General features: G+C 34.2%; 1 protein-coding gene and 1 long non-coding RNA gene across 23 annotated transcripts in view; one reads left to right on the forward strand and one right to left on the reverse strand.

Moving 5' to 3' along the window:
• LOC114946612 (uncharacterized) overlaps positions 1-14,214 on the reverse strand; it is a 110,244-nt gene that overhangs the window by 88,626 nt on the left and 7,404 nt on the right. The window contains exon 2 of the long non-coding RNA XR_003822658.2: positions 1,557-1,666. This is a non-coding gene — a long non-coding RNA (uncharacterized LOC114946612). The remainder of the gene's footprint in view (positions 1-1,556; positions 1,667-14,214) is intronic.
• LOC114946604 (uncharacterized) overlaps positions 1-14,214 on the forward strand; it is a 190,512-nt gene that overhangs the window by 88,337 nt on the left and 87,961 nt on the right. The gene's annotated exons all lie outside the window — the stretch shown is intronic.

Below are 14,214 nucleotides of genomic sequence, written 5' to 3' on the forward strand. Positions count from 1 at the left end.
GATGTGAACACGTCGCCACCAAGCAGCTTATCGCCTTATCGCTTGCGCAAGCACGCTGATAAAGAAGAGACCGCCGCTCTCATTCGCCTCCCCCACTTTCCTCTCCCCCACTAGTCGGCTCCCACAAAGGGGCGACGCGGCGCGGATTCTCTGTCAACTAATATTGATTATAAAACCGGCGGCGGAGGCGGCGGCGGCGGCGGTGGCGGCGGTGGTGGTGGCGATGCTTTCTTCGCTCTCCCTTTTTTTTTCTTTTGCCAACCACGGGCGGTAGTACACGCGCGCGAGACACAATACGCCCGTAGTGTGCGTCGTGGCGGCGGCGGCAGCGGGGCGGCTACACGGAGGTGGTGGCGGATTTACTCTCGTCGAGAGTAACCGGGTGAAGTGAATAAGGGCCTCATCGGCTCGAACCGAGAGGCCTTGTCTCGTCTCGTCTCGTCTCGTCGAGTTTGTGATCTGTCCCGTCCGCTCCGGAAATCGTGTACGGACTCTCGCATAACGTTGCTCCGGCCTCGGAGAGGGTGCATTGACTCCGGACGCAATGTAAGTAAACGGAAGTGATATCGCGGTACCGCGTGCGAATTCTTAAGAAGCGACGATTTGTACATTCTTATAATTTGGACGCTTTATTTTGTGAAACTTTTTCCCTCCCCGATATCGTTTCGATTTTTTATTACTGCGCCTCTTCGAAATGGAGTAGGACAGACTACGAGATTAATTCGGATTGTTTGTGAGAGACGTATGGTCCCTTGGGAACTATATATTCGAGAATATAGGAGTTACGTGTTTTTCGTACATCTCTTTTGCGAGAATGTAAAAATTTAACGTACATTTTTTCTTTCTCGAAATGTAACGAAGTGCAAATAAGTCGATATTTCACAGTTCGCAGTATAATTATTTCAATGAAAAATTAATGTGAATTTACTGAACTGCGCATTATTTGACTCCATTAAAATTCATAAGTTCATACATATTTTTGTATAATCGAATAATAATAAAACAGAATAGGATCTTTCCTACAATAATACGTGACATTTGCTACTCTATTTCATGTACATACTATGGAAAATGTCAGAACAGAGCTACATATTTTTTATTTCGTTATTTGGTATTTTCGAATATATATATGTATATATAGATATGCATACACATATACAAAATTTTGACGAAAATTGAATTAAATTTGCATTCTATTCGGTTACATATATTTTTAGCGTATTATTGCAAGCACCAAGTTGTGAGAATTTATGGCTGAATAATGTAAAAATTTTAAGAAAGCAGATGTGATTGTGAAATATATCGAATCATCTGAATTTTTCATCAAACATTTATTATTTTACAAGTATGAAATGGAAGTCTAATAATTTTTTTTTTTTTACACGATTCGTTGTACATATTAGAATTTATCAATATCCGCAGATGCAGATTTTGAAACATCGTCGTTTTAGATATCGTCGTGATATCGATACTTTAAGAGACTGACAATGAGACGAGATAGCGCATTTGATATTAATGGATGTTTAAAACTTTCTACTTGTGAATATTGCACTTACTCTTTGTTGAACTTCTTTCGCTGCAAAATTTTGCTGACTTTCCTTTTCAAAAGAATTTCATAAGCGATCCACAGAAATCGTTGACCGGACTGCTTACAATTTGACGTCAACTGAAACAGAAAAATGACGTGGACTGAAGTAATACTAATATACTCGAGAACAAATTTAATTGAATTACAGCGCATTTACATTTACAAGAATAGCAAATATCAAAGTGACAAGTGCGATAAAAATATAATTTTAAAAGATTTTTCAATAAGATATATTTTTTGCAAAAGCTTGTGCCGAGATCTCGAGAGAAGCGAGAATTTTTCGGCGCTTAACGTAATTATGAATTTGAAACGGAATAAGCTAGCCGCGTAATACACTCACGATATACGAATCGGTATTATCGCCTAAGGGCTGGGGCGAGTCGATAATGTTATTACGCATATCGCACAAGCTTTGTTACGGAAGTACCGTATTTCGTTCGCGAGTTTCGTTAGATAGCCGGATTACTACTCCTTTTCGATGTTAATATCTCGTTGCGTTTGGTTGATCGTTGACGTGCAACAAGATTAAAGCGGATGGAATCAAAGTAATAAAAGCGAGCCCGCGGCTGATTGTACCTCGCTCGAGCTACGAAACGGTTGCATCATTGGTTAATTGCACGAGAGGGGAGAAATCGAAGAGAAATTTATATATGCTGTTGCAGAGACAATCGCAGATATCGGTTATTGCATCTTTGATGTACTCCCGAAACATATGTCGTCTATATGTGCAGCGGTTCGAAAACCATCAATTACAGCTCATTAGACAAACGATGATAATAATACAGTCGAGCAAATTACAAGGTACACATTTGTGTACCGCGATTTCATTGATTTCAGCAATTGAACTTTAGGCAACAAACATTTACAATTATATATGTATATAAACAGATGCAAAAGAGAGAGAGAGAGAGAGAAAAAATTTTAATAATAAATTATTTTTGCAAATTTATGCTATTAAATTCACTTTTGCACAAATTGCTGAAAACAAGCTTCACCCCATTTGCATATCTCGAAATTTACATGTCAGAAATAAAAATGATATATACTCTTTTATCTCTGGAACATTTTATGATTTTTCGCGCAGCAAAGAACAAAGTCACACTGAATTGAATTAAGTCGATAAAATCATGAAGAAGAATACACACACACAGTCATAAAGAACGGGGAAGTTAATATCAATTGTTGATCTTTCGCTCATCCGTAACGACCTCTCGATCAAGACCGATCGATCGGATCGAACAGACGCTTCCTCTGTTTTATCAGCTTTATAAAGCGTGGACTTTAAAGACTGGACGATGAGCTACGAGAGCGAGACGAGGCGCTTCCTGCTAGTTTGGGGCTACGAGCCTTGGCGACGCCGACTTGGGGTTCCATTCATATTCAAACGATATTTCATCGAAGACATAGACGCCAAGTGGATAGTTCTCGTTTGAGTGAAGTCGATTCCCCTTTTGTCGGCGCCTTCCGGCGTAAAATCGATATGTCGATAGCACACGCGCCCACGTTTCCGCATAAAATATATGTATATATCGCGATCACCCCGCTAAGATATTTCATTTCTCCGCGGGAGAAACTTAGCTAATAAATATCTCGTCCACTAATGATATATATATATATATAAATATCTGCTGGAAGATATATGATTGCGTTTTGCGCAGGAAGTGTTGAGGATATATTCATGCGAGCGCGCGTGATACATTTTGTTTGTGTGCGAGAAAGAGGGTTCGACTTTAACGACATAGAAACTTACATCGACGCTTTAATATAATTAATAGATATACCTATTCCCTACTGTAATCCGCTCAGAATACACGGATATACAAATGCAACAAAGTTCGCAACGTGCTCATATATTTGTATAGTCTAACTTCGTTACATATCAGCAGTCATGCATGTAAAACAAATTAAATGTTGCGTGAATATAGTACGTTTGTTTGTAAAAACCTCGCGTAAAAATAGAGTTTGAACGTAAAGAAAGAAAGACAATAATTACTTAATTACGAAACTTGTTCTTATTATTTTTAGCATTCAGAAGAGAATAAAAACCATTAAATGCGTTATTTAATATGTACATTACAATTGCACGTTGCACGTGTTATAGTATGATATACTTAAATATTTATGTATTAATTTTTATATTTAATATTGGACATTGTGTTTCAGTTATATTTAATGCAATTTCTCTCGCAGATGAAATATTTTAGTATAAAAGCGCGGTTTTGCGAGAATCGAATGCAATATGCATAGATGCAACAAAACTTGTCATAAACGCATCGTTTCACTTTACGTTTCGTTACGTTTCACATTCTGTTTGGGACATCATTGCACTCGAGAGACACGAAAAAGCCTCCTATTTTATCATCTGCAACTTTGTAAAATGGATGATTTTTTTCGCGCGTATGTATCGCATAAAATTTTTATGAGGTCGGATTTCCAGATGTGAATGCGTGTATTTTATCGCTAACACTTGTAGCACGTTTAATTCATGTTTTCTATTTTAATGAGATACTTAACGCTTAACCCCAATTCGCATATAAATACTAAGTAGTATAAAATTTATGAAAAGCTGCAATTTTTTTACAAATCAATATCAAGGTAGCACACTGTATTTAAAAGACAAACTGTGAGAATAAGTGTCGCCGAGTAAGGAGTTCGAAAACTTTCGGTTCCGAAACTTTTGACGTGGACCCGTATTTCACACATTTGCACACATGTTCGCGAACGAAACTACTTATACGCACGTGTTTCCATACGGTATTTTTTTTTACTCTTTGCAGCGCGAAAACGTTTGCAAAGTTACAATCTCGAGCAAGAGCATACGTATGTATTATATAAACTTTTTTCTGTTTGTTTCCACTAATTGTTTGAAGTAGGAAATGTTTGCAAAAATCTTGAGATCTGAAAAATTTTGCCGGAAGAACAATTCGCGTAATTTTGCGAAACTACAATTACTACTTTTCCAAGCATACAAGTGTATCATATATAATATTTAATTTCTGTTAATTTAATTATCTTTGCACATATTTAAATTTCGTATAATTTTGATCGTGGGATTCAAATCTGAAAATAATAGAAATAATAGATATATCTCTCAAGTATATGATCCGAATAACTTTTTAACATTAATAACGCATTATTTATTTTTATTTTATATAACTATGAGCTACGTACACCAAGTTAAAAAGTTACAGAACAGAAACCTGCAGCTCTTTCTTTAATTAATCTCTTGAAATATGATTGCGCTTCTATTCGAAAATAAAAAATAAAAAAAATCTCACAGGGACCGTGTGAAAAGACTAAAAGAATGGATGAAGATGTCGGAATAAATACAGAGTTATGTGAACAGCGTCTATAAAATACGGCGAAGGAGTCTCGAAAAACCTTCGACTCGAAGCTCACCCGCTAAATCCGCCGGCACGATGCTATCTCGCAAACAGTCGATACACACACACACACATGTATATGTATGTGTGTGTCTGTATGCAAGCGCGCATGCAAGCGACCGTCTCTCCTCCACAAGCAGTTTTATACGCACGCAGTCCGAAAACGGTATAGATTTTTTTCGCTTCGCACGCATTCGATAGCGGGCAGAGTGTCGCTTATACTAACATGGGTGTTTTCCAACAACGACTCAATGCTTGCCAACTAACGACACAATCGTACACGGCTAAAGTGCTGTGTTCCACTGTACTGTTATTTTGCGTCAGTGTACGGGCACTAACATTTTTGTATTTGATATCTCTTTTAGTCTACGGTGTGATAGAGGTCAACTTTGAAAGAAAAAAAACTTAAAAAAGCTTTACAAAATTTTAAACTTTGAAAAAGCTACGTAAAATGACTGCTCTGCATTTTGGTGATGAAAGAAAAAAGTTAAGCGGCATTCCAGTTACAAGATACAGTGTACGACTGTGTTCCATTATTGGAGAACACCCTGTATAATATGCACGAATATGTATACGCATACACCGTGATGGCATTCAACGACGATGGTATATAATCGATACGGAAGAGGTGGAATTAAGGGAATAACGAATGCATCGTTCCAATATAGACTCGCACCACGTTTTCGTTTACTGAAGGTTCTCGTCCTCCATTTGCCACCCTCGTGTCGAATCTCCCTCGATTTTCCCCCTTTCTGCATCAAAGCATCTTGATTTGCGCGCCATTACTTCAAACGTCGTACGAATCGAAAATGGTATCAGTGATTTTAGAACCGAACGAAAATCTCTGAATAATTTTCCAGTAAACTTTTGTCGCTCGGTTATCTTTGAAATTCTATGTATCTCTTCCAATAGATCCTATCGTGCTTGAAATTATAAATTCTATGCAATTTAATTGTCGAGACGGTATAATTATCTTGAGAATAGAGAGAAAGAGGACTTGTTTGTCCATCTGCTTATTTGAAAAGAGTGTGTCGTCGACTACGAGTGATAGTCGTCTGACGTTACTGACTCGAACAATTAAGGGGAATTAACGCGCGCCACGCTTTTAACTCTTTCGTTCGATGAACTTGTGCTCAAAGAAGCCTTGCGATTTGAGAGTGCAAGTCTTTCGCGAGCTCACCGACGCAACAGTGTATGAAACTGTTGATTTATCGAGCACGCAAGGGCATGTTTCATTGATCTTCACGAAACGTCTCAGGTAGCTTATAAAACCATTTTTCACCAATTAATTTCTCGTTAAAAGTAACTGACATAAAAATTGCTAGTGCAATATATTTCCATTGAAATGAGAGAAGATAATTAAATGTATATTTTTTCTGTACGAATTGTAGATATAAGTATATATTATTGACATAAAAAAAATTAAAATATATCGCAAAAAAATCATAAATTTTAAATACAATATGGAAATTTTGAAACGGAGATATTTTAAAATTGTGATTTTTCTGCGAATTCGATATCTACCTCACGAGTCTGAAATTGAATCAAATTTCAAATATTTGCTAAAGTTATCGATCTGGATATCGCATTATTTTTTTAATTCCCGAAATTGATAAATTTGCCGATGGAATATGGAAATTTAACAGACAGCTTAATCAATGTAAGAGGAGAATGTGATTGTTCCTGTCGCAGCCGGAAGAGTCGCGGTTTCTGAATGAATTATTACGTTTAACTTGAGATATTTTCAGCCAATCGGCGATTACACGTCGAGACACATTATGTACTAGACACTGCGAGTTCGTCGACCTCACCCCAACAAAACGCGACGAATATTTCCCGAAGCATTTTCAGCGAATTATGCAATGAATATTTTTCACGCCATTTCTCGTGTTCCCTATCGAGTTATATTAAATTTCTTTTTCTTCTTTATTAATTATAGTGCAAAGCGAAAATATTTTTATTGCTTCAAATAATTTTTTTATTAATAATATACATGTACACGACAGAATGTCAAGTTTAATATTTTAACATAAGATGCATCACACTATGGCAGCTGCAATGCTAACAATTAATTATTAGCATTCAATTATACTGAATTTAGTTTTTATTAAAATAAATATAATTTCAGAAATTATTTTATTTAAAATTATAGTTGTATAATAATTTGAGGGACGAGAAACCACAACGGAATGTAAAAAATATTACTTAAAATTACCTTATTCTATAAAAAAATGCGAGACTTATATGTCAATCCAAATCTTACATTATGGTTTGTGAGGCATTTAATTCAAATCTAAACATAACTTAAGAGCACATTACAGAAGTATATTTATAACGCCAAATGTATGACTCCCAGCATCTTTCTGTCAAGCATTTTTGCATTTTTTTCGCTATCCATCATTAAAACTCAATACGTCTCGCTCGAGGAGAAAAAATGGAGAGAGAAAAAGAGAGATGCGCGCGTATATATTTTATTTCCGAGACATGATACTCAAAACTGGCTGTCGAGTGTCGAAAGAGAAAGAGAGATGCGATACAGAAGCGTACTTTCGCGCGTATTTTTGGCCGACAATAATCGATAAGCGCGCCCTGCCCGAGAGTCGCCGAAAAACTATTGTCCCATGGTGTCAGTAATTTCGCTTTGGCCATGGACAGACAAAACTTTTCCGCCAGAGAACCGACAAAGGGATGCGAACACATCCGCTGAATTTATGAACACCTCGATCTCGCAAGCAAAACGCCGTCTGTTCAAACTGAAGTGGCCCACATTCTGTGGTATGATGAATGTCGGACAAATGGGCTAGACTTTCTATATACGAAAAAAAGGAAGAGAGAAAGAGAAAAATTTTAATTAAATTTTAGATTCTTTAATTGTGCAATTCTCTGTTTTTTGTTCTTTAGCTGTATAATTTTTGCACTCTGTACTTTCGGGACAATGAAACAATTATATTAACTATATTCAATTTCTTTCTACTTTTTTTTTAAAATATCACTTTGGCGTATTAAATTTTTAGAAAAATCTAATTCGAAAATAGGAAGTCACTGCAATATTCATCCAGTTTTAAAAGATTAAAATACTTTTGTATTTTTAGTGTAGAATAATTATTAAATGTGCAGTAAGAGACAGTAAAAACAGAAAAAATTTATATATTGGAATACATATCTATAATATTTTGTAAAATTCTTTTGATAATTCTTATATTATCTTATATTATCTTATATTATCTTATAATAAATATTTTGATAATTCTTATATTATCTTATATTATCTTATAGTCATAAATCAAATTATTCCGAAATTGGAAAATATCATTTTTAATAATAATATTCATAATGTTATAAAATAACATATCACTTGACAATTTTGATTTTATACCAAAAATATTATAATATAGAGTAATGCAGGTTCGTATTTTGATTAAAGAGAAGGCTATTTCAAAATTCCATTTTGATACTCAAAGCATTATATATGTATAGCTTGTATTTTACAGTTTTTTGTAAAATATACTAGTTACGCTTTCGTTCGTAGTGTCATATGGTGCATAAAAGTAATAAACAAAATATACATCTATACATTTACGTTAACTAACAATAAGTTATAACTTGTCGTATCGCGTTATCGCTTGTCGATTTGCACATTCAAATTCATAAAATCCAATACACGATATTTGCATTAAAATTAGCTTTTACGATACAAAAATTCAAATATATATTTGAAAAATAAAAATAGATAACTCTGTATAAAATTGGAACAATTTTTTTTGTAAATTTCTTTATATAGGGCAGTATCGACGAGTATATATATATAGAGAGTCTTATTCGTACACTAGATTGCTGTACATTTTATTATACCTGTAATTAAGGCCGCACAAGCGATGTAAAAGTATGATATATTGAAACTTTTGCGGACGTTTGTATCCTGTTGTCTCTAAAACAGGCAAAATCATATTGCGTTGCACATTTCCGGACACAAAAAAAATGGAAAACGATTGAATTACAAAACTATTATATATTCTCTTTTCCGTTCTGCACATCCTCCCGCGAGAGAAAAACCCATCCGGTTTCCAAATCGATTTTATCACACCATCGCTCACACTATTTCTCAACGAAATTGCAAGTTAGATTAGACGGAACATGGAGGGACGACGCTTCGTATATTCTGACATGAGTCATAACTCGTTAGCTCGTTATATACCAGTATTCGGTAATTTCATATACTTGTCAATATTTCTTTTCTAGCGTAAAGCACGTCTTTGCACACAAATATTTTAGTATAATAATAATTAAACATAATAAATAAGTCTACACAAGCTATCAAATTGATATCGAGTACGTACTATTTTAGAAAAATTAATCTAATCTTGGCTTTTTTCATGGTGAGTGACATGGAATACGATTGTCATCACCGCTTTTGAATATCGAATATCAATGCCAAGAAAATCATCCGAATATCATATATCAAATATTTAACACGTTTATATACCGTATCATACATGAGAAGACATATATTATTAAAATGTGTGAATCTGCAATTTTATACTATTAAAAGTCATTATATACATATATCGAGACGCGCAAAATATTAATATAATTTTTAATCTTACATTTTTTATTCTTTGTTATATTTGGAGGAATTTTTCATAAAACATTTAAAAAAAAAAGAATTTTTTAAAAAATCTAAAGAAAGAAATTATTGCTGAAAAGTGGTTATTCATTTATTCCTAATTTCACGTTCAACGTTCGTGACACGTCGTCACCAATTTCCGTCGACGACAGCTTTTTACGCAAGACTCGGTCTTGTTTTCGTCAGCAAGATTAATACGTGACGCCTGTATCTATACGGTCACGATTTCCTATATCATAATGACTCATTATCGTTATTAGAGCCCGCAGCATTTTTTTCGCTTTCATCTGCCTTGCCTTCTCATAGAGATTTCCATCTTCGATATATCGCGCGCGCTCGTGACTCGTTCCGTTTTCACGAATTCATTCTCTCTCTGTTCACGGTCACGTTTCCGCAGAAACGAGCGCGATGCAACAGAGTTAAAATCCGATGACCGCGTACCTCCCTGTTATACGAATCATCGAACCGCGGGATCTTCTCGTGCTCGGGTTTGGTATTCATCTCTATTACGTTCGCCGAGGCAAAAATGCATCGACGATTCCCCGTCGATGCAATCTCTAATTGCTGGCTCCGAACGCCAATGAAACTTCTAGATCGATTTATAACCGGTTTCGATAACCAAAATCGATTAATTAAATCTTCCTTTTGTCTGTCTATATATACAGGCTTTTATACAAAATAACTCGTTCTCTTATATATCAAAGCCGGAGATGAATCCTTTTAGACTGGTCTTCAAAGAAAAAGAAAATATTTTGCATCGTGATAAAAAAATTAAGACATACAACTTAATTTAATTAACAAATTATAATCGGTAATATTCTAATTACTGTTAACTGAGTAATAACATTTATTTCTGAATATCTAATTATATAAAGAAACAAATCGATTAAAGTTTCTTAATATAGCTGCTGTTTCTTATTTCTTAACTTACTGCTGATCGCAATTAAAAATTGTTCTTAATTTGAAATATAAATTTTATAGCTGGTGTTGTATACGAAAGACGAGGAATCAATTAAATGATTTCAATGATTGCAGTTCGAGAAACCAGATCAATTAGGAGCCATTTATCATCTAGTTAACATCGAATTCCTAATCATTTGGCGACTTTAAACGCGCATCGTAATTAATCACGAACGAATGTAAAAATAACGAGGGTAATTAAAAAATGTATTAAAGACATATTTCTTTGTTGGTTTTCTCAAACGTAATATGTATTTTTATACGCGTGAAAACGCCTTTCTCGCAAAATGTGCCGCGCTTCTGGTCATGTCATGCGAGATATTATGCAAAAACACAGAGCAACAGATGGTAAACGGAGGTCAGGGAACTAAAAGCGCTTCACGTGACATTAGCTTCGGTATAAGCAGATCCGGCAATTGAAATCGATCGCCTTTTGCACATGCATAATGCAATCTTAATCACATGGTTCTGCGGTAAGCGGTCATCTAGGAATTCATTCCCTGCTTCGTTAAGCCACATCGGAATGCCGTAATTGATACGATTCATAATCCTAATTTATGGCCTCCTCGTTCCTATGTCGCGACAATTGTTAATGTCAGCGAATTCCAAACCGAGAACGATCTATTTATACAATCGTATTTTCTCTCTCCTGTATTCGTATTCCTGTATTCAAATGTTAGAAGTTATTTGAACGAAATTTGCTCTTTAAATGCGTGACTACGTTTAATTCCCGTTTTGCTTAGGAAAAATAAAACTTCTCTTCTTCAACATCACATTATCAAGAGAGAAAATAAAATATTATATGCAGAAAAAATGGCGAGTATGTTTATTTTTAGAGCGATAACGTAGACGATATTCATTTTGAATAATTATTCAATCAGGAATTAATTTCTTGATTTGTGCGCTCATTGGTTTACTAAAAATATAGCGTATAAGGTACAGGGAAATATAAAGTTTACATTACACTCGCCTCAATCATCGCTCCCAGATGTGTATTTTCTTCTCATTGGTATATCGATTTGATCTATTTTCGCGCTCGGGGCACGCAGTGGATAGAAACGAGGTCGTAGAACCTAAGTATCTTGTCGACAGTATACCATCGTAAGTAAGGTCGTCACGATAAGCTCGCGATTCGATCTTATCGTGATTATACATTAATTATAACGACCGCGTATAAAATATGTCTTCATCGAAATATTTTTAGGATTCACACGAGATGCTCGTATAAAAAAAAAAAGATATTTATCTTCGTTATAACTTCACTCTTAATTTAAGAGAACAATGCTATCTCAGAGAGGCAGCTGACACTGATATAATCACTTGTGTTAATAGACAACTGTATAAATAATTCATATACCTAATTATAAATGAATATCAAATTAAAATGTATGTTAAACGTCAAATTAAGAGATTGAAATGTTTTAAAATTACAGGTACATTTCTTCGTGCACATATATTAATTTTTAATATAGACATGTTAAATTAAAGTCTTGTTCAAAAAAATTTCATAATTTTAACTTTAAAAATGTAATAAATTATCTTCAAATTGTTTAAATATCTATATATTATAGAGAAGTCTTATTTATTTATAATTGAATTAATGAAACTTGGCTTTTTACGTACTCGAATTTTTCTGAAATTACTTGTCCTAAAAGAGGATCAAGAAATAATGAAGTTCTGCCGTTGGCAAGTAAATTAATTTTCCTCGAGTATTCACAACCGGAAAAGACATGATTCGGATGAATACACAGGGGGAAAATAACCGACGCAGTTTGCAACGGTATTAGCATATCGTAATTATATTTGCCATTTATATATATATAACTTTACAAATCGATCGTTTCTGCAGCCGCGCATGAAATAATCTCCAACAACATCTTCGAGTTTAATGACGTAACTAACGTTTATTGGTCCTTATTAAAGGCACTTGATTCTCTATATCGCTCTCGTCTTGCCTTTCGGCTATCTAGATAAATGCGCGACGCAACTACATTAATAAATATGAATAATAATTCAAAAGTAGCCAGGTCGAACGATTAAAAAAAAAAAATATAAAAATTTCTCGCTCGATTAAAATTGTTATTACATATTTGTACTCCTGTTTTTCATTATTTTCTTTGTTTTATCGAAAACAACTTAGACATCGTATTGTGTTCCGTTTTATACGCACGTTTGAGAGAAATCAGGATACGAGAGAGGCAGCTGAACATGTATGCCTATTGTACCTACATATATATACGTATGTAGAAAATCTTATCTGCGCTACGGATTATCGAATTTCCGAGCGTTAGATTAGATTTCTCGACGAGCGCGCACGCTCGGTTTCTGAAAATAAACGCGTACGAGGATACCGTCATCGTTGCCAGTACTCTTCCCGACGTTGTATATAACGTATACCGCCTTCGACGTGTCTAGAGTTTACCTACAGTGTGTATAGTATATAGAAAGTGACGCGAGTGCACGTAATTTCGTGGAAGATTTATTAAATTATCGATATTGTTTCACAGATAAAGTGTAAATTGAAATTAATATACAGATAGAATTTCATTGGTAAGTTCTTTGGCAGATCATTTATTCGTAGTGAAAATGCATCAAGATAGGTCAGTGCATTTATCAGTCTTTTCCCAATTTTTCATATTACTATCTGTGCAATTAAATCTTATTAAGGAATTTACAGGGAATTAAAGAAAGAAATTGGTGTCGATGAATGTTGTTTATTGTAATATGATTACTGAAGTAATTAGTATTTTAAAATTAATTTTCTTTTTTTAATTCACTATTCTAAAATTTTCGAGATTTTTAAAATATTATTGATATCTTTTTTCTCCTTTCTTTCTGTCTTCTACGAAACATGTAGTGTATGAGAGCAATTACTGTAATTTAGCCTACTTATTCCAATCAAGACAATTCAAATTCATAAAAAGCCAATTATGTCAACTATGGCCAGTGATAGATTAATCATTGATCATTGACCATTAATTAATACTCACTATAAAATGTTATATTCTGTCAATTTGAAGATATTGCAGAATTTTAGATGTAAAAATTCAATAAAAATTCATTCGTATAGATAAAGTTACACAGGTTTATTTGAAAAAAATATTGAGATTATTAATTAATTAAAATAAATGAATGCAATTATTTTTCGTATATCTCTACTGGTTACGTGATTTTTCTTTGATAGTTCTTCCCAGAACGTTCACGTTTCTCAAATTATAATTTTTCGCAGTTTATCGAGGGAATTTATTTGCACCCTCGTTTTAGAGGGACGTCGATCAGATTGACGGATGACACTTTAATAAGCACTGATACCGAACACGTGCCGGATAATATTATATCGTTAAACAAAGTGACAAAATATGAGACAAGCCGCGAGAAGAAAAAATGAACATAAGTACTTGATTAATTGAATTTACTCAAATATTTTTTTTGCAAGCTGAAATAAAATAAATATATTTATTAAAATGGTCATTTTTTTCAATTTAAAAAGTTTGAAAAAATATATCTCGGATTATATCTTAGGCTCAAAGCAAAATCAAGCGATCTTTTCTCTCGACGATAATCGGCTTATGCTATTACGAAATTATATGTTTTGCGTTTTCGTATTAGGTGCTTGTTGAAAATTTCAAAGCGGTTCGCCAGAGTTTAGAGTATAGTTT

Source organism: Nylanderia fulva, unplaced genomic scaffold (genome assembly GCF_048542155.1).
Source record: "Nylanderia fulva isolate GAGA-0341 unplaced genomic scaffold, ASM4854215v1 Scaffold9, whole genome shotgun sequence".
NCBI lineage: Eukaryota > Metazoa > Arthropoda > Insecta > Hymenoptera > Formicidae > Nylanderia > Nylanderia fulva.